This window comes from Somniosus microcephalus, unplaced genomic scaffold (genome assembly GCF_052327205.1).
Source record: "Somniosus microcephalus isolate GS21.2 unplaced genomic scaffold, FLI_Smic_1.0 unresolved_chr3, whole genome shotgun sequence".
In the NCBI taxonomy this organism is placed as follows: Eukaryota; Metazoa; Chordata; class Chondrichthyes; order Squaliformes; family Somniosidae; genus Somniosus; species Somniosus microcephalus.
In genome coordinates, this window is record NW_028225181.1 from 39,985,435 (window position 1) to 40,010,391 (window position 24,957).

Sequence of the window (24,957 nt, forward strand, 5' to 3'; positions counted from 1 at the left end):
CGGGATAGAGGGGAATATAGAACGGGGACAGAGAGTAAAGGGAGATACCCGGGATAGAGGGGAATATAGAACATGGACGGAGAGTAAAGGGAGAAAGCCGGGATAGAGGGGCATATAGAACCGGGACAGAGAGTAAAGAGAGATACCCGGGATAGAGGGGAATATAGAACGGGTACAGAGAGTAAAGGGAGATACCCGGGATAGAGGTGAATATTGAACGGGGACAGTGAGTAAAGGGAGATACCTGGGATAGAGGGGAATATGGAACGGGGACAGAGAGTAAAGGGAGATACCCGGGATAGAGGGGAATATAGAACGGGGACAGAGAGTAAAGGGAGATACTCGGGATAGAGGGGAATATGGAACGGGGACACAGAGTAAAGGGAGATACCCGGGATAGAGGGGAATATAGAACGGGGACAGAGAGTAAAGGGGGATACCCGGGATAGAGGGGAATATAGAACGGGGACAGAGAGTAAAAGGAGATACCCGGGACAGTGGGGAATATAGAACGGGGACAGAGAGTAAAGGGAGATACCCGGGATAGTGGGGAATATAGAACGGTGACAGAGAGTAAAGGGAAATACCCGGGATAGAGGGGAATATAGAACGGGGACAGAGAATAAAGTGAGATACCCGGGATAGAGGGAATGTAGAAGGGGGACAGAGAGTAAAGGGAGATACCCGGGAAAGAGGGGATTATAGAATGGGTACAGAGAGTAAAGGGAGATACCCGGGATAGAGTGGAATATAGAACGGGGGCAGAGAGTAAAGGGAGAGACCCGGGATAGAGGGGAATATAGAACGGTGACAGCGAGTAAAGGGAGATACCCGGGATAGAGGGGATATAGAACGGGGACAGAGAATAAAGGGAGATACCCGGGATAGAGGGGAATATAGAACGGGGACAGAGAGTAAAGGGAGATACCCGGGATAGAGGGGAATATAGAACGGGGACAGAGAATAAAGGGAGATACCCGGGATAGAGGGGTATATAGAACGGGGACAGAGAGTAAAGTGGGATACCCGGGATAGAGGGGAATATAGAACGGGGACAGAGAGTAAAGAGAGATACCCGGGATAGAGGGGAATATAGAACGGGGACAGAGAGTAAAGGGAAATACCCGGGATAGAGGGGATATAGAAACGGGGACAGAGATTAAAGGGAGATACCCAGGATAGTGGGGAATATAGAACAGGGACAGAGAGTAAAGGGGAAACCCGGGATAGAGGGGAATATAGAACGGGGGCAGAGAGTAAAGGGAGATACCCGGGATAGAGGGAATATAGAACGGGGACAGAGATTAAAGGGAGATACCCGGGATAGAGGGGAATATAGAACGGGGACAGAGAGTAAAGGGAGATACCCGGGATAGAGGGGGATATAGAACAGGGACAGAGAATAAAGGGAGATACCCGGGATAGAGGGGAATATAGAACGGGGACAGAGAGTAAAGGGAGATACACAGGTTAGAGGGGAATATAGAACGGGGACAGAGAGTAAAGGGAGATACCCGGGATAGAGGGAAATATAGAACGGGGACAGAGAATAAAGGGAGATACCCGGGATAGAGGGGGATATAGAACAGGGACAGAGAGAAAAGGGAGAAACCCGGGATAGAGTGGAATATAGAACGGGGACAGAGAGTAAAGGGAGATACCCAGGATCGAGGGGAATATAGAACGGGGACAGAGAGTAAAGGGAGATACCCGGGATAGAGGGGAATATAGAACGGGGACAGAGAGTAAAGGGAGATACCCGGGATAGAGGGGAATATAGAACGGGGAGAGAGAGTATAGAATAATACCTGGGATAGAGAGGATTATAGAACGGGGAGAGAGAGTAAGGGAGGTACCCGGGATAGAGGGGAATATAGAACGGGGACAGAGAGTAAAAGGAGATACCCGGGATAGAGGGGAATATGGAACGGAGACAGAGAGTAAAGGGAGATACCTGGGATAGAAGGGAATATAGAACGGGGACAGAGAGTAAAGGGAGATACCCGGGATAGAGGGGAATATAGAACGGGGACAGAGAGTAAGGGAGATATCCGGGATAGAGGGGAATATAGAATGGGGACAGAGAGTAAAGGGAGATACCCGGGATAGAGTGGAATATAGAACTGGGACAGAGAGTAAAGGGAGATACCCGGGATAGCGGGGAATATAGAACGGGGACAGAGAGTAAAGGGAGATACCTGGGATAGAGGGAAATATAGAACGGGGACAGAGAGTAAAGGGAGATACCCGGGATAGAGGGGAATATAGAACGTGGACAGAGAGTAAAGGGAGATACCCGGGATAGAGGGGAATATAGAACGGGGACAGAGAGTAAAGGGAGATACCCGGGATAGAGGGGAATATAGAACGGGGACAGAGAGTAAAGGGAGATACCCGGGCTAGAGGGGAATATAGAACGGGGACAGAGAGTAATGGGAGATTGCCGGGATAGAGGGGAATATAGAACGGGGACAGAGAGTAAAGGGAGATACCCGGGATAGAGGGGAATATAGAACGGGGACAGAGAGTAAAGGGAGATACCCGGGATAGAGGGGAATATAGAACGGGGACAGAGAGTAAAGGGAGATACCCGGGATAGTGGGGAATATAGAACGGGGACAGAGAGTAAAGGGAGATACCCGGGAGAGAGGGGAATATAGAACGGGGACAGAGAGTAAAGGGAGATACCCGGGATAGAGGGGATATAGAAAGGGGACAGAGAGTAAAGGGAAATACCCGGGATAGAGGGGAATATAGAACTGGGACAGAGAGTAAAGAGAGATACCCGGGATAGAGGGGAATATAGAACGGGGACAGAGAGTAAAGGGAGATACCCGGGATAGAGGGGAATATAGAACGGGGACAGAGAATAAAGGGAGATACCCGGGATAGAGGGGAATATAGAACGGGGACAGAGAGAAAAGGGGGACACCCGGGATAGAGGGGAATATAGAACGGGGACAGAGAGTAAAGAGAGATACCCGGGATAGAGGGGAATATAGAACGGGGACAGAGAGTAAAGGGAAATACCCGGGATAGAGGGGAATATAGAAACGGGGACAGAGAGTAAAGGGAGATACCCAGGATAGTGGGGAATATAGAACAGGGACAGAGAGTAAAGGGGAAACCCGGGATAGAGGGGAATATAGAACGGGGGCAGAGAGTAAAGGGAGATACCCGGGATAGAGGGAATATAGAACGGGGACAGAGAGTAAGGGAGATATCCGGGATAGAGGGGAATATAGAATGGGGACAGAGAGTAAAGGGAGATACCCGGGATAGAGTGGAATATAGAACTGGGACAGAGAGTAAAGGGAGATACCCGGGATAGAGGGGAATATAGAACGGGGACAGAGAGTAAAGGGAGATACCTGGGATAGAGGGAAATATAGAACGGGGACAGAGAGTAAAGGGAGATACCCGGGATAGAGGGGAATATAGAACGTGGACAGAGAGTAAAGGGAGATACCCGGGATAGAGGGGAATATAGAACGGGGACAGAGAGTAAAGGGAGATACCCGGGATAGAGGGGAATATAGAACGGGGACAGAGAGTAAAGGGAGATACCCGGGATAGAGGGGAATATAGAACGGGGACAGAGAGTAATGGGAGATTGCCGGGATAGAGGGGAATATAGAACGGGGACAGAGAGTAAAGGGAGATACCCGGGATAGAGGGGAATATAGAACGGGGACAGAGAGTAAAGAGAAATACCCGGGATAGAGGGGAATATAGAACGGGGACAGAGAATAAAGTGAGATACCCGGGATAGAGGGAATGTAGTAGGGGGACAGAGAGTAAAGGGAGATACCCGGGATAGAGGGGATTATAGAACGGGGACAGAGAGTAAAGGGAGATACCCGGGATAGAGGGGAATATAGAATGGGGGCAGAGAGTAAAGGGAGATACCCGGGATAGAGGGGAATATAGAACGGGGACAGAGAATAAAGGGAAATACCCGGGATAGAGGGGAATATAGAACGGTGACAGCGAGTAAAGGGAGATAGCCGGGATAGAGGGGATATAGAACGGGGACAGAGAATAAAGGGAGATACCAGGGATAGAGGGGAATATAGAACGGGGACAGAGAGTAAAGGGAGATACCCGGGATAGAGGGGAATATAGAACGGGGACAGAGAATAAAGGGAGATACCCGGGATAGAGGGGAATATAGAACGGGGACAGAGAGAAAAGGGGGATACCCGGGATATAGGGGAATATAGAACGGGGACAGAGAGTAAAGAGAGATACCCGGGATAGAGGGGAATATAGAACGGGGACAGAGAGTAAAGGGAAATACCCGGGATAGAGGGGAATATAGAAACGGGGACAGAGAGTAAAGGGAGATACCCAGGATAGTGGGGAATATAGAACAGGGACAGAGAGTAAAGGGGAAACCCGGGATAGAGGGGAATATAGAACGGGGGCAGAGAGTAAAGGGAGATACCCGGGATAGAGGGAATATAGAACGGGGACAGAGATTAAAGGGAGATACCCGGGATAGAGGGGAATATAGAACGGGGACAGAGAGTAAAGGGAGATACCCGGGATAGAGGGGGATATAGAACAGGGACAGAGAGTAAAGGGAGATACCCGGGATAGAGGGGAATATAGAACGGGGACAGAGAGTAAAGGTAGATACCCAGGATAGAGGGGAATATAGAACGGGGAAAGAGAGTAAAGGGAGATACCCGGGATAGAGGGGAATATAGAACGGGGACAGAGAGTAAAGGGAGATACCCTGGATAGAGGGGGATATAGAACAGGGACAGAGAGTAAAGGGAGATACCCGGGATAGAGTGGAATATAGAACGGGGACAGAGAGTAAAGGGAGATACCCAGGATAGAGGGGAATATAGAACGGGGACAGAGAGTAAAGGGAGATACCCGGGATAGAGTGGAATATAGAACGGGGACAGAGAGTAAAGGGAGATACCCGCGATAGAGGGGAATATAGAACGGGGACAGAGAGTACAGAATAATACCCGGGATAGAGAGGATTATAGAACGGGGACAGAGAGTAAGGGAGGTACCCGGATAGAGGGGAATATAGAACGGGGACAGAGAGTAAAAGGAGATACCCGGGATAGAGGGGAATATGGAACGGAGACAGAGAGTAAAGGGAGATACCTGGGATAGAGGGAAATAGAGAACGGGGACAGAGAGTAAAGGGAGATACACGGGATAGAGGGGAATATAGAACGGGGACAGAGAGTAAGGGAGATATCCGGGATAGAGGGGAATATAGAATGGGGACAGAGAGTAAAGGGAGATACCCTGGATAGAGTGGAATATAGAACTGGGACAGAGAGTAAAGGGAGATACCCGGGATAGAGGGGAATATAGAACGGGGACAGAGAGTAAAGGGAGATACGCGGGATAGAGGGGAATATAGAACGGGGACAGAGAGTAAAGGGGGATACCCGGGATAGAGGGGAATATAGAACGGGGACAGAGAGTAAAGGGAGATACCCGGGATAGAGGGGAATATAGAACGGGGGCAGAGAGTAAAGGGACATACCGGGGATAGACGGGAATATAGAACGAGGACAGAGAGTAAAGGGAGATACCCGGGATAGAGGGGAATATAGAACGGGGACAGAGAGTAAAGGGAGATACCCGGGATAGAGGGGAATATAGAACGGGAACAGAGAGTAAAGGGAGATACCCGGGATAGAGCGGAATATAGAACGGGGACAGAGAGTAAAGGGAGATACCCGGGATAGAGGGGAATATAGAACATGGACGGAGAGTAAAGGGAGAAAGCCGGGATAGAGGGGCATATAGAACCGGGACAGAGAGTAAAGAGAGATACCCGGGATAGAGGGGAATATAGAACGGGTACAGAGAGTAAAGTGAGATACCCGGGATAGAGGTGAATATTGAACGGGGACTGTGAGTAAAGGGAGATACCTGGGATAGAGGGGAATATGGAACGGGGACAGAGAGTAAAGGGAGATACCCGGGATAGAGGGGAATATAGAACGGGGACAGAGAGTAAAGGGAGATACTCGGGATAGAGGGGAATATAGAACGGGGACACAGAGTAAAGGGAGATATCCGGGATAGAGGGGATTATAGAACGGGGACAGAGAGTAAAGGGAGATACCCGGGATAGAGGGGAAAATAGAATGGGGGCAGAGAGTAAAGGGAGATACCCGGGATAGAGGGGAATATAGAACGGGAACAGAGAATAAAGGGAAATACCCGGGATAGAGGGGAATATAGAACGGTGACAGCGAGTAAAGGGAGATAGCCGGGATAGAGGGGATATAGAACGGGGACAGAGAATAAAGGGAGATACCAGGGATAGAGGGGAATATAGAACGGGGACAGAGAGTAAAGGGAGATACCCGGGATAGAGGGGAATATAGAACGGGGACAGAGAATAAAGGGAGATACCCGGGATAGAGGGGAATATAGAACGGGGACAGAGAGAAAAGGGGGATACCCGGGATATAGGGGAATATAGAACGGGGACAGAGAGTAAAGAGAGATACCCGGGATAGAGGGGAATATAGAACGGGGACAGAGAGTAAAGGGAAATACCCGGGATAGAGGGGAATATAGAAACGGGGACAGAGAGTAAAGGGAGATACCCAGGATAGTGGGGAATATAGAACAGGGACAGAGAGTAAAGGGGAAACCCGGGATAGAGGGGAATATAGAACGGGGGCAGAGAGTAAAGGGAGATACCCGGGATAGAGGGAATATAGAACGGGGACAGAGATTAAAGGGAGATACCCGGGATAGAGGGGAATATAGAACGGGGACAGAGAGTAAAGGGAGATACCCGGGATAGAGGGGGATATAGAACAGGGACAGAGAGTAAAGGGAGATACCCGGGATAGAGGGGAATATAGAACGGGGACAGAGAGTAAAGGTAGATACCCAGGATAGAGGGGAATATAGAACGGGGAAAGAGAGTAAAGGCAGATACCCGGGATAGAGGGGAATATAGAACGGGGACAGAGAGTAAAGGGAGATACCCTGGATAGAGGGGGATATAGAACAGGGACAGAGAGTAAAGGGAGATACCCGGGATAGAGTGGAATATAGAACGGGGACAGAGAGTAAAGGGAGATACCCGGGATAGAGGGGAATATAGAACGGGGACAGAGAGTACAGAATAATACCCGGGATAGAGAGGATTATAGAACGGGGACAGAGAGTAAGGGAGGTACCCGGATAGAGGGGAATATAGAACGGGGACAGAGAGTAAAAGGAGATACCCGGGATAGAGGGGAATATGGAACGGAGACAGAGAGTAAAGGGAGATACCTGGGATAGAGGGGAATAGAGAACGGGGACAGAGAGTAAAGGGAGATACCCGGGATAGAGGGGAATATAGAACGGGGACAGAGAGTAAGGGAGATATCCGGGATAGAGGGGAATATAGAATGGGGACAGAGAGTAAAGGGAGATACCCGGGATAGAGTGGAATATAGAACTGGGACAGAGAGTAAAGGGAGATACCCGGGATAGAGGGGAATATAGAACGGGGACAGAGAGTAAAGGGAGATACGCGGGATAGAGGGGAATATAGAACGGGGACAGAGAGTAAAGGGGGATACCCGGGATAGAGGGGAATATAGAACGGGGACAGAGAGTAAAGGGAGATACCCGGGATAGAGGGGAATATAGAACGGGGACAGAGAGTAAAGGGAGATACCGGGGATAGACGGGAATATAGAACGAGGACAGAGAGTAAAGGGAGATACCCGGGATAGAGGGGAATATAGAACGGGGACAGAGAGTAAAGGGAGATACCCGGGATAGAGGGGAATATAGAACGGGAACAGAGAGTAAAGGGAGATACCCGGGATAGAGCGGAATATAGAACGGGGACAGAGAGTAAAGGGAGATACCCGGGATAGAGGGGAATATAGAACATGGACGGAGAGTAAAGGGAGAAAGCCGGGATAGAGGGGCATATAGAACCGGGACAGAGAGTAAAGAGAGATACCCGGGATAGAGGGGAATATAGAACGGGTACAGAGAGTAAAGTGAGATACCCGGGATAGAGGTGAATATTGAACGGGGACTGTGAGTAAAGGGAGATACCTGGGATAGAGGGGAATATGGAACGGGGACAGAGAGTAAAGGGAGATACCCGGGATAGAGGGGAATATAGAACGGGGACAGAGAGTAAAGGGAGATACTCGGGATAGAGGGGAATATAGAACGGGGACACAGAGTAAAGGGAGATATCCGGGATAGAGGGGAATATAGAACGGGGACAGAGAGTAAAGGGGGATACCCGGGATAGAGGGGAATATAGAACGGGGACAGAGAGTAAAAGGAAATACCCGGGACAGTGGGGAATATAGAACGGGGACAGAGAGTAAAGGGAGATACCCGGGATAGTGGGGAATATAGAACGGTGACAGAGAGTAAAGGGAAATACCCGGGATAGAGGGGAATATAGAACGGTGACAGAGAGTAAAGGGAAATACCCGGTATAGAGGGGAATATAGAACGGGGACAGAGAATAAAGTGAGATACCCGGGATAGAGGGGATATAGAACAGGGCCAGAGAATAAAGGGAGATACCCGGGATAGAGGGGAATATAGAACGGGGACAGAGAGTAAAGGGAGATACCCGGGATAGAGGGGAATATAGAACGGGGACAGAGAGTAAAGGGAGATACCCGGGATAGAGGGGAATATAGAACATGGACGGAGAGTAAAGGGAGAAAGCCGGGATAGAGGGGCATATAGAACCGGGACAGAGAGTAAAGAGAGATACCCGGGATAGAGGGGAATATAGAACGGGTACAGAGAGTAAAGTGAGATACCCGGGATAGAGGTGAATATTGAACGGGGACTGTGAGTAAAGGGAGATACCTGGGATAGAGGGGAATATGGAACGGGGACAGAGAGTAAAGGGAGATACCCGGGATAGAGGGGAATATAGAACGGGGACAGAGAGTAAAGGGAGATACTCGGGATAGAGGGGAATATAGAACGGGGACACAGAGTAAAGGGAGATATCCGGGATAGAGGGGAATATAGAACGGGGACAGAGAGTAAAGGGGGATACCCGGGATAGAGGGGAATATAGAACGGGGACAGAGAGTAAAAGGAAATACCCGGGACAGTGGGGAATATAGAACGGGGACAGAGAGTAAAGGGAGATACCCGGGATAGTGGGGAATATAGAACGGTGACAGAGAGTAAAGGGAAATACCCGGGATAGAGGGGAATATAGAACGGTGACAGAGAGTAAAGGGAAATACCCGGTATAGAGGGGAATATAGAACGGGGACAGAGAATAAAGTGAGATACCCGGGATAGAGGGGATATAGAACAGGGCCAGAGAATAAAGGGAGATACCCGGGATAGAGGGGAATATAGAACGGGGACAGAGAGTAAAGGGAGATACCCGGGATAGAGGGGAATATAGAACGGGGACAGAGAATAAAGGGAGATACCCGGGATAGAGGGGTATATAGAACGGGGACAGAGAGTAAAGGGGGATACCCGGGATAGAGGGGAATATAGAACGGGGACAGAGAGTAAAGAGAGATACCCGGGATAGAGGGGAATATAGAACGGGGACAGAGAGTAAAGGGAAATACCCGGGATAGAGGGGAATATAGAAACGGGGACAGAGAGTAAAGGGAGATACCCAGGATAGTGGGGAATATAGAACAGGGACAGAGAGTAAAGGGGAAACCCGGGATAGAGGGGAATATAGAACGGGGGCAGAGAGTAAAGGGAGATACCCGGGATAGAGGGAATATAGAACGGGGACAGAGATTAAAGGGAGATACCCAGGATAGAGGGGAATATAGAACGCAGACAGAGAGTAAAGGGAGATACCCGGGATAGAGGGGGATATAGAACAGGGACAGAGAGTAAAGGGAGATACCCGGGATAGAGGGGAATATAGAACGGGGACAGAGAGTAAAGGGAGATACCCAGGATAGAGGGGAATATAGAACGGGGACAGAGAGTAAAGGGAGATACCCGGGATAGAGGGGAATATAGAACGGGGACAGAGAGTAAAGGGAGATACCCGGGATAGAGGGGGATATAGAACAGGGACAGAGAGTAAAGGGAGATACCCGGGATAGAGTGGAATATAGAACGGGGACAGAGAGTAAAGGGAGATACCCAGGATCGAGGGGAATATAGAACGGGGACAGAGAGTAAAGGGAGATACCCGGGATAGAGGGGAATATAGAACGGGGACAGAGAGTAAAGGGAGATACCCGGGATAGAGGGGAATATAGAACGGGGACAGAGAGTATAGAATAATACCCGGGATAGAGAGGATTATAGAACGGGGACAGAGAGTAAGGGAGGTACCCGGGATAGAGGGGAATATAGAACGGGGACAGAGAGTAAAAGGAGATACCCGGGATAGAGGGGAATATGGAACGGAGACAGAGAGTAAAGGGAGATACCTGGGATAGAAGGGAATATAGAACGGGGACAGAGAATAAAGGGAGATACCCGGGATAGAGGGGAATATAGACGGGGACAGAGAGTAAGGGAGATATCCGGGATAGAGGGGAATATAGAATGGGGACAGAGAGTAAAGGGAGATACCCGGGATAGAGTGGAATATAGAACTGGGACAGAGAGTAAAGGGAGATACCCGGGATAGAGGGGAATATAGAACGGGGACAGAGAGTAAAGGGAGATACCTGGGATAGAGGGAAATATAGAACGGGGACAGAGAGTAAAGGGAGATACCCGGGATAGAGGGGAATATAGAACGTGGACAGAGAGTAAAGGGAGATACCCGGGATAGAGGGGAATATAGAACGGGGACAGAGAGTAAAGGGAGATACCCGGGATAGAGGGGAATATAGAACGGGGACAGAGAGTAAAGGGAGATACCCGGGATAGAGGGGAATATAGAACGGGGACAGAGAGTAATGGGAGATTGCCGGGATAGAGGTGAATATAGAACGGGGACAGAGAGTAAAGGGAGATACCCGGGATAGAGGGGAATATAGAACGGGGACAGAGAGTAAAGGGAGATACCCGGGATAGAGGGGAATATGGAACGGGGACAGAGAGTAAAGGGAGATACCCGGGATAGTGGGGAATATAGAACGGGGACAGAGAGTAAAGGGAGATACCCGGGATAGAGGGGAATATAGAACGGGGACAGAGAGTAAAGGGAGATACCCGGGATAGAGGGGATATAGAAAGGGGACAGAGAGTAAAGGGAAATACCCGGGATAGAGGGGAATATAGAACTGGGACAGAGAGTAAAGAGAGATACCCGGGATAGAGGGGAATATTGATCGGGGACAGAGAGTAAAGGGAAATACCCGGGATAGAGGGGAATATTGATCGGGGACAGAGAGTAAAGGGAAATACCCGGGATAGAGGGGAATATAGAACGGGGACAGAGAGTAAAGGGAGATACCCGGGAGAGAGGGGAATATGGAACGGGGACAGAGAGTAAAGGGAGATACCCGGGGTAGAGGGGAATATAGAACGGGGACAGAGAGTAATGGGAGATAATCTGGGATAGAGGGGAATATAGAACGGGGACAGAGAGTAAAGGGAGATACCCGGGATAGAGGGGAATATAGAACTGGGACAGAGAGTAAAGGGAGATACGCAGGATAGAGGGGAATATAGAACGGGGACAGCGAGTAAAGGGAGATACCCGGGATAGAGGGGAATATAAAACGGGGACAGAGAGTAAAGGGAGATACCCAGGATAGAGGGGAATATAGAACGGGGACAGAGAGTAAAGGGAGATACCCGGGATAGAGGGGAATATAGAACGGGGACAGAGAGTAAAGGGAGATACCCGGGATAGAGAGGAATATAGAACGGGGACAGAGAGTAAAGGGAGATACCCAGGATAGAGGGGAATATAGAACGGGGACAGAGAGTAAAGGGAAATAGCCAGGATAGAGGGGGATATAGAACGGGGACAGAGAGTAAAGGGAGATACCCGGGATAGAGGGGAATATAGAACGGGGACAGAGAGTAAAGGGAGATACCCGGGATAGAGGGGAATATAGAACGGGGACAGAGAGTAATGGGAGATACCGGGATAGAGGGCAATATAGAACGGGGACAGAGAGTAAAGGGAGATACCCGGGATAGAGGGGAATATAGAACGGGGACAGAGAGTAAAGGGAGATATCCGGGATAGAGGGGAATATAGAACGGGGACAGAGAGTAAAGGGAGATACCCGGGATAGAGGGGAATATAGAACGGGGACAGAGAGCAAAGGGAGATACTTGGGATAGAGGGGAATATAGAACGGGGACAGAGAGTAAAGGGATATACCCGGGATAGAGGGGAATATAGAACGGGGACAGAGAGTAAAGGGAGATACCCGGGATAGAGGGGAATATAGAACGGGGACAGAGAGTAAAGGGAGATACCCGGGATAGAGGGGAATATAGAACGGGGACAGAGAGTAAAGGGAGATACCCGGGATAGAGGGGAATATAGAACGGGGACAGAGAGTAAAGGGAGATACCCTGGGATAGAGGGGAATATAGAACGGGGACAGAGAGTAAAGGGAGATACCCGGGATAGAGGGGAATATAGAACGGGTACAGAGAGTAAAGAGAGATACCCGGGATAGAGGGGAATATTGAACGGGTACAGAGAGTAAAGGGAGATACCCGGGATAGAGGGGAATATAGAACGGGGACAGAGATTAAAGGGAGATACACGGGATAGAGTGGAATATAGAACGGGGACGGAGAGTAAAGGGAGATACCCGGGATAGAGGGGAATATAGAACGGGGACAGAGAGTAAAGGGAGATACCCTGGATAGAGTGGAATATAGAACGGGGACAGAGAGTAAAGGGAGATACCCGGGATAGAGGGGAATATAGAACGGGGACAGAGAGTAAAGGGAGATACTTGGGATAGAGGGGAATATAGAACGGGGACAGAGATTAAAGGGAGATACCCGGGATAGAGGGGAATATAGAACGGGGACAGAGAGTAAAGGGAGATACCCGGGATAGAGGGGAATATAGAACATGGACAGAGAGTAAAGGGAGATACCCGGGATAGAGGGGAATATTGAACAGGGACAGAGAGTAAAGGGAGATACCCGGGATAGAGGGGAATATAGAACGGGGACAGAGAGTAAAGGGAGATACCCGGGATAGAGGGGAATATAGATCGGGGACAGAGAGTAAAGGGAGATACCCGGGAAAGAGGGGAATATAGAACGGGGACAGAGAGTAAAGGAAGATACCCAGGATAGAGGGGAATATAGAACGGGGACACAGAGTAAAGGGAGATACCCGGGATAGAGAGTAAAGAGAGATACCCGGGATAGAGGGGAATATAGAACGGGAACAGAGAGTAAAAGGAGATACCCAGGATAGAGGGGAATATAGAATGGAGACAGAGAGTGAAGGAGATACCCGGGATAGAGGGGAATATAGAACGGGGACAGAGAGTATAGGGAGATACCCGGGATAGAGGGGAATATAGAACGGGGACAGAGAGTAAAGGGAGATACCCGGGATAGAGGGGGTTATAGAGTGTGGACAAAGTGTCAAGGTAGATATCAAAGATAGAGGGGAATAAATAACGGGGATAGAGAGTCGTTCATAGAATCATATAACAGTTACCGCACAGAGAAAGGACATTCGGCCCGTCGAGCCCTTGCCAGTTCTCGTCAAGAGTACTTCAGCCAGTTCCATTCCCCCACCCTTTCCCCATAGCCCTGCAATTATTTTTCATTCGGGTACTTATCCAACTGCCCTCTGAAAGCCATGGTTGATAATGCATCCACCCCCTTTCAGGCATTTCATCCACTCTAAGGGGAACAACCACAGCTTCTCCAGTCTATCCTCGTAACAGAAGTCCCTTATCCCTGAAATCATTCTTGTAAATCTGTTCTGCACCCTCTCTAAGGCCTTCATTTTCCTTCTAAAGTGCTGTGCCCAGAATTGGACACAATACTCCAGTTGAGGCCGAACCACTGCTTTAGACAGGTTCATCATAAAACCCACACTTTTTACTCTAGACCTCTATTCATGAAGCTTTTTAAATCTGTCCTACCACCATCGACGACTTGTGTACAGTTCCGCCATGGTAACGCTGTTCATGCACCCACTTTAGAATTATACCCTTTAGTTTATATTTCATTTCCCCATTACTTCTACACAGTGCATTACTTCGCACTTTTCTGCATTATATTTCATCTGCCAAGTTTCCGCGCATTCCACCAGCCAGTCTATGTCCTCTTGAATTCTATCGCTATCCTTCTCACTGTTCACTATACTTCCAAGTTTGTGGCATGTGCACTGTTTGAAATTGTGTCCTGTACACCCACACCCAAGTCATTAATATATATCAAGAAAAGCAGAGGTCCTAGAACTGACCCCTGGGTAAAACCACGGTATAACTTCCTGTAGTCCGACAAAAAACTGTTCACCATTACACTGTCTCCTGTCACTCAGCCAATTTTGTACCCACGCTGCCACTGTCCCTTTTAATCCATGGGCTTGAACTTTGATGGCAGGGCTATTATATGTCTCTTTGTCGAACGCCTTATGGAAATCCATGTACACCACGTCTAACGCATTACTCTCATCAACCCTTTATGTTATCTCATCAGAAAACTGGATCAATTTATGTCAGCACGATTTGCCTTTAACAAATGTGTGTAAGCTTTCCATAAGCAATCAACACTTGTCAAAGTGGCTGTTAATTTTTTCACTAATTATTGTTTCTAAAAGCTTCCCAACTACTGATGTTAAACTGACTAGCCTGTAGTTGCTGGGATTAAATTAACGCCCTTTTTAGAACAAGATTCTAACATTTACAATTCTCCAACCTTCTGGCACTGCCTCCGTTTCTAAGGAGGATTGGAAGGTTATGGCCAGTGCCTCCGCGATTTCTTACTTCGCTTCCTGCAGCATCCCAGGATGCATCCCATCTGGCCCTGGTGATTTATCTACTTTATGTGCAGCCAGCCTTTCTAGTACCTCCTCTTTATCAATTTTATCCCATCTAGTATCTCCTCTACCTTTTCCTTCACTACGTCTATTGAAGCATCCTCTACCTTGGTGAAGGCAGATGCAAAAACTAATTTAGCACCTCAGCCATTTCCTCTGCCTCCATGCGTAGGGCCCATTTTTGCTCCCTAATCGGCCACACCCATCCTCTTACTACCTGTTTACTATTTATATGCATATAGAATATCTTTGGATTACTTTTTATGTTAGCTCCTGTTCTATTCTCATATTCCACTCTTTTCCCTTCCTATCGTCTTCTTCGCTTCTCTTCTGAACTTTCTATATTTAGTCTGATTCTCAGATGTATTCTCGACCTGACATCTGTCATACGCACTCTTCCACTGCTTCATCTTACTGTCTATCTCTTTAGTCCTCCAGGGAGGTTTGGATTTAGTTAGCCTAGTTTTCCCCCTAGTGTGAGCATACCTCGATTGTGCCTGAAATATTTCCTCATTAAAGGCAGCCCTTTGTTCCATTACAGTTTTGCCTGCCAATCTTTGATTCCAATTTAACCGGGCCAAATCCGTTCTCATCCCACTGAAATTGGCCTTCCTCCACTTAAGTATGTTTACTCTAGATTGATCCGTACCCTTTTCCATAGCTAATCTAAACCTTATGATTGTATGATCAATGTTCCCTAAATATTCACGAACTAACACTTGCTCCTCTTGACCTTTCTCATTCCTCAGAACCAGATCCAGCAATACCTCATTCCTCGTTTGGCTGGAAGCATACTATTCAAGAAGATTTCCTGAACAAACTCCAGAAATTCTTCCCCCTCTCTGCCCTTTAAACTATTACTATCCCAATCTATATTGGATAGATGAAGTCCCCCATTATCACTACTCTATAGTTCTTGCACATCTCTCTAATTTCCCTGAAAGTTAGCTCCTCCATATTTTTCCCACTATTTGGTGGTCTATAAAATACCCTAGCAGTGTAATGGCACCTCTATTTTATCTTAATTCAAGACATTTGAGTCAGTCGTTGACCCCTCCAGGCCATCCTCTCTCTCCAGCACTGTAACATTCTCCTTAACCAATACTGCCACACCACCTCCTATATTCCCTTCCCTATCTTTGCTGAACACCCTATAATCCGCCAATATTTAATAAGCAATCCTGCGCTTTTTTGAGCCCGGTCTCCTTTGTTGACATGACATCATATTCCCATGTGGCTAATTGCGCCTGCACCTCACCAACCTTGTTTAGTATGCTTTGTGCGCTCACATACATACACTGTAAACCTATCTTAGACCATCCTGTGTCCTCTCTTCGTCTGACACCACCTAATACTTTACTATTTCTTATTTCATGCTATCCGTCCCTCAAAATCCTTTGTGCCCATTATTTCTCCTTTTCAATGGTACATCCTGGTGCCCATCCCCCTGTCAAATTACTTTAATCCCTGTCCAACAGCATTAGCAAACCTCCCCACGAGGATATTGGAAATGGCTCTGTTAAGGTGCAACCCGTCTGGCCTGCAGAGGTCCCACCTGCCACAGAACAGGCCCCAATGCCCCAGGAGTCTGAAGCCCCCTCTCCTGCAACATCTCTCCAGCCACGCAGTCATCTGCTCTTTCCTCCTACTTCTATACTCACTCATGCATGGAACCGGGAGTGATCCAGAGATTACAACTTTTGAGGTCCTGCTTTTAATCTCTTTCCAAGCTCCCTAAAATCTGCCTGCAGGATCTCATCCCTCTTTCTACCTATACTGTTAGTAACGATATGGAGCATGCCCTCTGGCTGTTCACCCTCCACCATCAGAATGTTCTTCAGCCGCTCGGTTACATGCATAAGCCTGGCACCAGGGAGACAACATGGCATCCTGGAGTGACATCTGCGGCAGCAGAAACACTTGTCTGCGCTCCTAACTCGAATCCACTACCACTATTGCTTTCCCTATCTCTGTCCACCTCCCTCAGATGAGACACCCGTGGTGCCATGGATCGGCCCCTGCTGTAATCCCCAGATGAACCATCGCCCTCAACACTACTCAGAACAGAATATTGGTTGGAGAGCGAGATGCACACAGGGGACTCCTGCACGACCTGCCTGGTCGTCCTCTTCTGTCTGGTGGACACCCCTTCTCTCTCCGCCAGTGCACAGATTAGCTGTGGGGTGACTACCTCCTGGAACGTGCTATGCTCATAGCTCTTAGCCTCGCAGACACACCGCAGTGACGCCAGTGGCTGCTCAATCTCCGAAACCCAGAGGCGAGCTCCTCCAGCTGACGATACATCCTGCACATGTGGTTGTCCAGGACACTTGATGGGCCCTGGATTTCCCACATGGCGCAGGATGTCCAATTTTTGGGACTGAGCTACCATGCCTCCATCTATTTGAATATTACCTAACTTTACTATATCTACAGGGGTACATAATTGTTGTTAGTAATACATGGTATTAACACTTACTAATTTAATAGTTAATTAATAGTTGCTAATTAAATATTGAATTAAGTTACTAATTTAACGTAGTATTAATAGTCACTAATTAAATATAGTATTAACAGTTACTGATGTAATATTGTATTTACAGTTACTAATTTGAGACAGTATTAACAGTTAGTAATATAACGTGGTATTAACAGTTACTAATTTAATATAGACCTAATACTTACTAATTTAATATAGTATTAAAAGTTACTAATTTAATGTAGTATTAACAGTTATAATCTACAAGCTCCTGCTATAAACCTAACCAGATATTTATCCCCGGCCCCTAACTCGAAGAGCAGATACATGGTGTGACCTTTACCAATCAGTCAGTTCCTTTTCTTTCAGTCAGTTAATAAGAGCCATCAGTTCAGGGTCTGACTCTGTGATTGTTGTTCCAGTTCTAGTGGATGGATGATTCCCGAGACTCAGGTTCCAGGCGATCACTGCTCCACACACGGCCCAGGCTGGTTAAAGGGTAATTTCAGACTTTATAATCTCAGACATACAATCACTGTCCAGCATTTTATAGATCGGTTACATTCTTCAATATTTACAAACCTCGTTTCAGGTTCTCATCCCACCATGGGACAGGGAGAAGTGGAGAGGACAGTTTGTTTTACCAGGAATGTAAATCCCTGTAAGAAGAACCTGGAGATAAAGATCAAAAACTGCACTGATTACTTAGTTAATGAGTTGAAGCCGCAACCAGGGTGTAACATGGCTTATTGCACAGGTACATTGGATGGGGGGGCAAAGCTCAGGAAATTGAGGAGTGGGCAGAGGTCAGTAACCCTCTGCGGCGGCAGTGGACAAAAATGTCAGGAACATGGTGAGACAAAGGTCAGGAACTCAGTGGGTGGCAATGGTCAGGAACTCGGTGGGGTGCAAAGGTCAGGAACTCATTGAGACAAAGGTCAGGAACTCGGTGGGTGGCAAAGGTCAGGAACTCGGTGAGATAAAGGACAGGAACTCGGTGGGTGGCAAAGGTCAGGAACAGGGGGGAAGGTCAGTAACTCGGGGGGCAATGGTCAGGAAATCGGGCAGAAATGCCAGGAAATGGGGGACAAAGGTCAGGAACTCTGTGGTGGGCAAATCTCTGGAACTCGGGTGGCAAAGTTAAGGACCTCGGTGGAGGGCAAAGGTCAGTAACTCGGGGGGAAGCGAAGGTCATGAACTCGGTTGGATGCACAGGTCAGGAACTTGGGAGTCAAAGGTCAGGTACTCGGAGGGGGCAAAAGTATGGAACTCCGGGCGGCATGTCAGGGACTGGGGGTTGCAATGGTCAGGAAATCGTGGGGGGCAAAGGTCAGGAATTTGTGGGGCAAATGTCAGGAACTCGGGGGCATAGGTCAGGAAATCTGTGGGGCAATGGTCAGGAACTCGGTGCGGGAGAGAAGGTCAGGAACTCGGGAGGGGTGAGAAGGTCAGGCATTTTGGGGGTGGGGTTGGCGGTGGAATGATGGCCAATATATCCTTCCTGAGGTGCTCTGCTCAGAATTGGACACAGCATTCCAGATGGGGTCTTACTGGGAGAGTGTTCGTGTAACCAGGACATGGGGCACTGTGAGTCCCCTGACGGGATGTCAATGTCCCAGACGCTGACTGCTGCTCTCCCGCTAACACTGGGACAGTAAAGGGACTGCGATGGTCTCTGTAGTTAAACTGAAAGTCAAGCATCACAAGGCTGGAACTTTAATGGAGACGGAGTGTTAGTGAGATAATATTTACAGTTTGAATCCCTTCCATGTCAGCAATGTGTCAGTGTTGAGGCGATACTGAGAGGACATTTTTAGTTAATGGAATCGGGCAGAAGCTGAATGAAGCCTGGATAAGGGACTTCACTTATGTGGAGAGATTGGAGAAGCTACGATTCGTCTACTTAGAGCAGAGAGGATTGATGTGTTCAAAATCATGACTGGTTTAAATAGAGTGAATAAGGAGAATCTGTTTCCAGTGGCTGAAGGGTGGGTAAACAGAGGACACAGATTTAATGTGCTTGGAAAATAACATGAGGAAACATTTACTTCCGCTATCTCCTCCCCCAATTCACTTAGCAACCTCTGTTGCAAGCCATCTAGACCAGGCGACTTGTCCACTCTCAGCATACCCAGCCTTTCTAGTACATCCTCTCTGTCAATTTTCATCCCTACAATGCCTTCTACCTTTTCCACTTCTAACCGATATTTTGTCAGCATCCACCTCCTTAGTAAACACCGATACAAGGAACTCATTGAGTATTCTCGTCTTGCCCTGCACCCCTAAGCATATATCACCTTATATGTCTCTAATAGGCCCCACCCCGCCTCTTACTACACACTTTCTGTTTGCATGCTGGTAGAAGATTTATGCGTTCCCTTTATTGTTCACTGTCATGCTACTCTCATATTCACACTTTGCCAATCTTATTTTCATCTTCACATCCTCTCTCAACTTTTTGTAAGCTGTGAGGAGGACGCTAAGTGATATAGACCGGTTAAGTGATTGAGCAATTAGATGGCAGATGGAGCATAATATGAAATTATCCACTTTGATAGGAAGAATGGAAATGCAGCGCATTTTTTTAAAGTCGAGTGATTATTACATGTTGTTATTCAGCTGGATTTGGCCGTCTTGCTACACGAATCACAGAAAGGTAACAATCTTCAGCCCAACACCCGGGCCTGCTCACCAGCCGCCCCTCCCAGGGCTCCTTCCGTGATCTTCTCACCAACCACCCCTCCTCGGGGCTCCTTCCAGTGACCTTCTGCACCTGGTCTTGCCCTGATGGTCACCCCTCCAGGGTACTAACCAGGCCTGGCTCTGCTTAGCTTCCAAGCCTTGCCGGTAACCCTGTCCCTAGTACCAGGAACAGGACTATGATGAGGAGAAATGTCTTCACTCAGAGGGTTGGGAATCTTTGGCATTCTCTACCACCGAGGGTTGTGGATCCTCAATCTATGAGTATATTCAAGACTGAGATCGATAGATATTTGGGCAGTAATGGAACCAAAGTATATGGGGATAGGGCGGGAAGGTGGTGCTGAGGTAGTAGATAGGCGATGATCTTATTGCGGAGCAGGCTGGAGGGGCCGAATTGCCTACTATAATTTCTTATGTTCTTATGCATATTAATGTTCCAATAAACACAGACTCACAGAAACCCCACAGTGCAGATAGAGGCCATTTCGGCCCATCGAGCCAGCACCGACACATATCCCACCCGATCCCCGTAACCCCACGTATTTAATCCCCCTAACACTAAGGGTCAATTTATCATAGCCAATCAACCTACCCTGCACATCTTTGGACTGTGGGAGGAAACCGGAGCACCCGGAGAAAACCCACGCAAACACGGGGAGAATGTGCAAACTCCACACAGACAGTCGCCCGAGGCCGGATTCGAACCCGGGTCCCTGGCGCTGTGAGACAACAGTGCTAACCACTATGCCACCGTGCTGCCCATTACCCGATACTGACCATAACATGCTCAGAACCTCCCCGGTCCAATCTCCCTATATCCGTCATGCTGGGCAGCTGAAGACAAGTTATGTTACAGCAGCAAAGCCCAGCTGGTTACCATGGGCCCAACAGATATGTTTACTTATTTGTTTATCTCAGATCATTTCACTAAAACCTTTAATTTTGACTGATTTAGAATAGACTGGAAAAGCATCGGCAAAGAGGAGATTTGATAGAGGTATTCCAAATCATGAAGGATTTAGATATAGAAAATAAAGAAAATCTGTTTCCACTGGCTGAAGTGTCGATAACAAGAGGTCACAGATTTAAGGTGATTGGGAAAATAACCAGAGGCGACACGAGATGAAGTTGTTTTATGCTAGGAGTGGTTACGATTTCGAAAGAACTGCCTGAGATGGTGGTGGAAACAGATTCGGTAGTAGACTTCAAAATGGAATTGGACAAAAAATTGAAGGAGAAAAATGGCTGGGTTTAATGGAAATAGCGGGGAGTGACGCTAACTGGATTGGTCTTTGAAAGAGCCAGTGCAGACTCGATGTCCGAATGGCCTGTGTCATGAATATTATCATTCATGAAGAAATGACTCATGAAATAACATTGGGCAGCCAGCTGGTGGCGCCGTCCAAGGAGTATAAATACAATGGCGTGGGCCCAGCTTGCCCAGGACATTTTTGTAACCAGAAACTAGTGATGTACCTAGAATCTCATGGTCATGAAACAGTTGATTAAAGCCTTGTTTTATACTCAACCAAGTGAGTTTTCTTACGTCAGCCTCCATCAGTGCTTTACTATTCAATCATTCGATGATATTCATATGCTCAGCATTTCAATCAGAATATTTATCATACATTGTGTATAATCTATATATATAAATCGGTACATCTGTCTGTCTGTCATTCTGTCATTCTGTCTGTCATCGCGTGTGCGTATGTCGGGTATGTGCTCGAAAGTTACAGGGCGTACCTACGCGCGCCTTACCTCCAAAGAAAGCTTACGCTTCCGAGACGGTTTTAAGTGTATTTACGTTTCGGCCGGGCTAAAATCGCGCCCGCAGTGTCCCAAAAACCTTCAACATTCCGCTCGTTAGCATCTCATTATCTGCTCATTAGCGAAAGAGTGAACTCGAGCTCGACCAATTGTACGCCGGGTTGCTGGCGTGTGCCGCCGTGCCAATCGGTGCCTGTGTGGCCGGGCCTTATCGTTCTGAACCGAGGTGAGTCACCGCCATCTTGATTCCAAACTTTTCCTTTCTTTTTCCCGCTTTCTGCGTCTTAAAAAAAACGTTGCTTTTAAAACACATATTGTTTTAAAAAAAAATGATTTAGAAATTAATTAACTTATCTAATCTCATGAATTTTCCTACATTTCCACGTTTTTCCAGGTAGGCCTAGAAGCCTCGGCATCTCCTCCGCACCCACGCCCGAGCTAGGCACCTCCCGGCACCACTCGAAGGCTGGAGGGCCGAGCCTCAGCCCAGCGCCGCTAGGGTGCGCGCGCAGCAGGAGCTGAGACGCGGCATCTCTCTCTGGCTCGGCCGGGGGGCGGGGCTTGCTGAGCCCAGCGTTACCCTGGCAACAGGGCCCGCCGGCCGTCTCGCACAGCTGCAATCGGCGGTCTTCAACTCGGGGGGGGGGCCGCGACCCTCGGGGGGGCAGCCGCAACCCTCGGGGGGGGGCCGCGCGCGCAGCAGGAGCACCTGAGATGCGGCGCCTGTCTCCCTGGCTCGGCCGGGAGGTGGGGCTTGGTCACCGTCACGGTTACCCTGGCAACCGGGCCCTCCGGCCGTCTCGCACAGCCGCAATGTTGAAGCCAGCTCAGGAGGCCGGTGCTCGGAAGATCGCGCCTCCGGAGTTCGGTGCTTGGTTGGTGGGGGGGGCGAGCCTCAGGGGTGGGTGGGTGGTGGGCGAGCCTCGGGGGTGCGGGTGGGGGTGCGAGTCTCGGGGGGGTCAACCTCTGGAGTTCGGGGGGTGGGGATCAGGGGGCTCGGGAGTTTGGGGGGACAGGGATCAGGGGGCTCGTGGACTCTCCCCCTTCCCCTCCCCTCCACCCCTCCTCTCTCCTCCTCCCTCCTCCCCCATCCTCCCCTCCCTTCCCCCGCCCCTTCTTCCCCCTCCTCTCTCCTCCTCCCCTCCCCTCCCCCCCTTCCTCTCCCCCCTCCCTCCCCTGCCCTCCCCCCCGCCCTCCCTCCCTCCCCCCCGCCCTCCCTTCCCCGCCCTCCCCTCCTCCCCTCCCCCTCCCCCCCTCCCCTCCCCCTCCTCCAGCTCCCCTCCCCTCCCTCTCCCCTCCCCTCCCCCCTCCCCTCCCCTCCCCACCCTCTCGCCTCCCCTCCCCCCTCCCCTCCCCCACTCCCCTCCCCTCCCTCTCTTCCCCCCAGTCGCTCTCTCTCTTCCCCCCAGTCGCTCTCTCTCTTCCCCCCAGTCGCTCTCTCTCTCTCTTCCAACAACAACATGCCCTCGAAAAGCCTTGGCACCGCCGGGCACTTCAGCTAGTCTATATCTATAAAAGACCTCTTCTGTCTGTCTGTCTGTCTGTCTGTCCGTTCTCTATACATTCGAAAGTTATAGAGCGTACCTACACGCGTGTTACATTAAAAGAAAGCTTACGATTCTGGACCGGTCTTTGGCATATTAACTTTTCCGTCAGACAAAAATCGTGCCCACGGTATCCAAAAAAACGTTCAAAATTCCGCTCATTATCCGCTCATTAGCATTGAGTGACTATGATGTCGAAGAGCTGCTATGATGTCAGAGCAGTTTTTGTGCTGTCATAATGAAATCAATGCTTTCACTGTGCCCAGCCTATTCAGCTGGGGTGACTTGGGCCGGGGTTCTTCCTCTCTCTCTCTCCGTCACTTTATTTCTCTCTCTGTCTCCCAGTCTCTCTCTCTCCCCCAGTTTCTCTCTCTCTCCCCCAGTTTCTCTCTCTCTCCCTGTCTCTCTCTCTCTCCCCCTCAGTCTCTCTCTCTCTCTCTCTCTCTCTATCTCCCAGTCTCTCGCTCACCCCCAGTCTCCCAGTCTCTCTCTCTCCTCCAGTCTATCTCTCCCAGTCTCTCTCTCCCTCCGTCTCTCTCTCTCCTCCAGTCTCTCTCTCCCCCAATCTCTCTCTCTCCCCAATCTCTCTCTCGCTCCCCATCTCTCTATTTCTCTCTCTCTGTCTCCCAGTCTCTCTATCTTTCTCTTTCCCCAGTCTTTCTCTCCCTTCCCCCGTCTCTCTCTCTCTCTCTCTCCCCCCCAGTCTCTCTCTCTCTCTCCCCAGTCTCTCTCTCTCTCTCTCCCCGTGTCTCTACCCATGTCTCTCCCCAGTCTCTCTCCTCTCTCTCCCCCCTGTCTCTCTACTCTCTCTCTCTCTCCCTCTCCCTCTCCCATCTCTCTCTCTCTCTCCTGTCTCTCTATCTCTCCCCCAGTCTCTCTCTCTCCCCCTGAGTCGCTCTCTCTCTCCCCCTCAGGTCTCTCTCTCTCTATCTCCCCAGTCTCTCTCTCTCTCTCTCTCTCTCTCTCCCCGTCTCTCTCTCTCTCCCCCCTCAGTCGCTCTCTCTCTCCCCGCAGTTTCTCTCTCTCTCTCCTCCAGTCTCTCTCCCCCAATCTCTCTCTCCCCCCAGTCTCTCTCTCCCCCCAGTCTCTCTCTCCCCTCAGTCTCTCTCTCTCTCCGTCTCTCTCTCCCACCAGTCTCTCTCTCTCTCTCCCCCACTCTCTCCCTCTACTCTCTCCCTCTCCCCCCAAGTCTCTCTCTCACTCGCTCTCTCTCTCTCTCTCTCTCTCTCCACCCAGTCTCTCTCTCCCCCCAGTCTCTCTCTCTCTCTCCGTCTCTCTCTCCTGCCAGTCTCTCTCTCTCTCTCTCCCCCACTCTCTCTCTCTACTCTCTCTCTCTCCCCCCCAGTCTCTCTCTCGCTCGCTCTCTCTCTCTCTCTCTCTCCACCCAGTCTCTCTCTCTCTCCCCAGTCTCTCTCTCCCTTCCCCATCTCTCTCTCTCTCCCCAAGTATCTCTCTCTCTCCCCCTGTCTCTCTCTCCCCCTCAGTCTCTCTCTCTCTCTCTATCTATCTATCTCCCCATTCTTTCTCACTCTCCCCAGTCTCTCTCC